The sequence below is a fragment of the Arachis stenosperma genome, chromosome 10 (genome assembly GCF_014773155.1).
Source record: "Arachis stenosperma cultivar V10309 chromosome 10, arast.V10309.gnm1.PFL2, whole genome shotgun sequence".
Taxonomy (NCBI): Eukaryota; Viridiplantae; Streptophyta; class Magnoliopsida; order Fabales; family Fabaceae; genus Arachis; species Arachis stenosperma.
Genome location: NC_080386.1, coordinates 3410884 through 3413799, shown reverse-complemented (window position 1 = coordinate 3413799; position 2916 = coordinate 3410884).

Here is a 2916-nt window from a genome sequence, read left to right as displayed (position 1 = left end):
GAGTGGTCAGAAATCAAAGGGCTTCGCTTTAAACAACACCATGGAACCGGCCAATCTGGAATCCCTGGAGTTCAAAAATAAATTTTCCAAGAATCACTCCCACTTCGATCCTGCAAGATTCAACTGCACTTCCTATGAATTTCACAAGGAGGTCATACAAAAGCGTCATCTCTGTTTGACGTACCTTGTCCATCTTGAGAATCTCGCGAACAAGGGAGTAAATGTCTCCCCACTCTTCGAATTGCTTCAATGGACTCCTCTGCTTCAAATCCAGAAACCAGTTTATTCAGGTCTGGTCCGTGAGTTCTACGCCAACATGCGTCTTATTGATGGCACCATCTATTCATATGTGAAAAGAGTTCACATTACTCTTGACGCTGCCACCATTAGAACTGCCTTGGGCTACAAGGATGAAGGACCGAAAGCATATATGGCCGAACGGTGGGACTCACAAATCGGCGTCACTCATACCGTGGTTCTTCAGCACATATGTGAGAATCTCTCAGGTTTGGATGGAAATATTCCTACTCACAAGGCTTTAGGCTCCACCAATTCATTGCTCCATAGGATCATCACCCATATTCTCACTCCTCAAAGCGGGTCTCACAATAGAGTAACATATTCTGACTTCCTCATCTTATTTGCTCTTGTTACATCTACTCCCATTTCTTTTGGTTATATTATGATTCGCCATATGTGGGACTCGGTCAGGATCACCAAAAAGGAAAATCTGCCATATGGTATGTTCTTAACCAGTATCTTTGAATTCTTTAAAGTTGACCTTTTGAATGAAAAAGTAGAGAACAAAGTGTCAATGGTCAAAGGAGGCGGAGCAGTGAAAAGAACCAAAAGCAAGAAATCCATGACTTCAGAAAGCGAGTTTGAGGGCAGACCTGAGTCCTCCAAGACCGCCAAGTCCATCAAAGAAATTCTCACAGAATTTTCAAACATGTCAGAAGTCATGGTGCAATCTCATAAGGCTGCACGTAAATTGGCATATGAAACTGAAAAAGCATGGATGAGATGCAAAGATAGAGTGGGTCTAATGCTGGAAAACTTGGAGAATGATTTGGGAGTTGATAATGAAGATGATGAAGGAGATTCTGATCTCAATCTGTCTGATGATTAATTCTCTGTCTTAAGTTTTAGGATATTGGCTTAAGTAGGCTCAATCTGGTACTGTATTTTGTTGGGTTAGATACTCTTATAACTCTGAGATACCCTGTGATACTCTGCTGTGTTTGACTATATTTTGAATATTTTGCTTGCTATATTAGAACTGTTTGCAGGTGACCCTTTGATGACAAAAGGGGGAGAAAAAAATTGAAATTGGAAAACAGGGGTTGAAATTCTCTCTTGAGAATTCATGATCACTCATGTTAAAGAGGATTGATGCTTGATTGAAGTATCTATTTTAATTGTGATCATGTTTTGATTGATGCATCTGCTTGGATCTGCTCTGAATACATTGCTGCCATCATTTGATTTTTATCTTGGTAAATTGTGTTTACTGTGTTTATGATACATTTGAATTACCTTGATAAAATGCTTTATGTTGGATTTATTTTTGGCAATTCTCTTAATTTTTAATGGAAATAATTGCTGCGCTTGGAAAGATTATATATTGCTTGAAAATTATTTTTCCTACCATAACTATGATTGTTGTGATTTATTGGAAAATATTTTTTAAACCAATTTGAACAGCAAAAATTATTTCTGTTTGATTATGTTGTGTTCATTGAGCAGAAAATAAGTTTATGATGTCAAATGAGTTTTGATTATCAATTTAAACTGCTCATAAATCAAGCATTTAGCATCATGGAATAAAAATGTTAAATAACATTGTTATTTGAAGCTTGATTAAAATGTTACAGGTTTATGCCTCCCTTGGTAAAATAGTATACATTAAGGGGGAGCCATGTGACATTTAGAAAAGGGGAGAAATTCAAATTCAAAGGGAGTATTCCTTACTCAATTTTAAAATTTCTTTCCATTTCAATTTTAACAATATTTGTCATCAAGGGGGAGATTGATGAGTTTGGAAAACTCTAAATTAATATTTGTGATGAACAAACATTATTGAAATAATAAATTACAAAATTATTAATATGAGTTTCATTAAACATGTGTTAATTAATAATTTTGTGATGCAGGTTTTAATTGGGCCGAAAATAAATGAATTGCAGCAAGCCCAAAATCAAAACTTGCAATCAGCCTTATTTAATGTTTCCTACATTATGGCTGAATGGTTATAATAGATGTTGGGCCAGAATAGATCTTGTTACTATAAGCCCAAAGAAAGCTTTCCTATTTGTTCAATGCTTGATCCAAAAATTCATCAGGAAAGCAAATGTTACTAATTGGGCCAGATTAAATTTTATTGCTACCAAGCCCAACATTAATTTTTAATGCCAAGCTTGGTCCGAAACCAAGCTAAAGAGAAAGCAAATTGACTTCATGCTTTCCAACGGATTCCATTTCTTGTTAAGGATGGATTTCAAAACTTAATATGCTAGCATTGGAAACATGAGAGAGAACTTGACTTTGATTTGATGGGAATCATTATGATCAATGCAGTACGCTACTCAAAGTAAGGAAAGTAAAAGCAATCCATCAATTTGTTCCATTTCAATTAATTGCTTTTACTTTAACTTCACATTCTCTCTCATCTCTTTCCTTCTTCTCCTTCGGTTATTGTCCAGGAAACAATGGAAGCTAAGCTCAGCTACCAAAAGGAAGAAGAAGCTGCATGCATCAAGACCATCAAGCTAATGATGGCAAGAAATCATAACAAACTAAAAGTATGTTGTGGCTGAGATAATCACCAAATGTGGTAAGATTTGGTGAGGTAATCTCGGATCCTTCATACTCAAAAAGAAAGAAGGAGATTCGGCCAGCAAAGTGAAGATTCTTGGA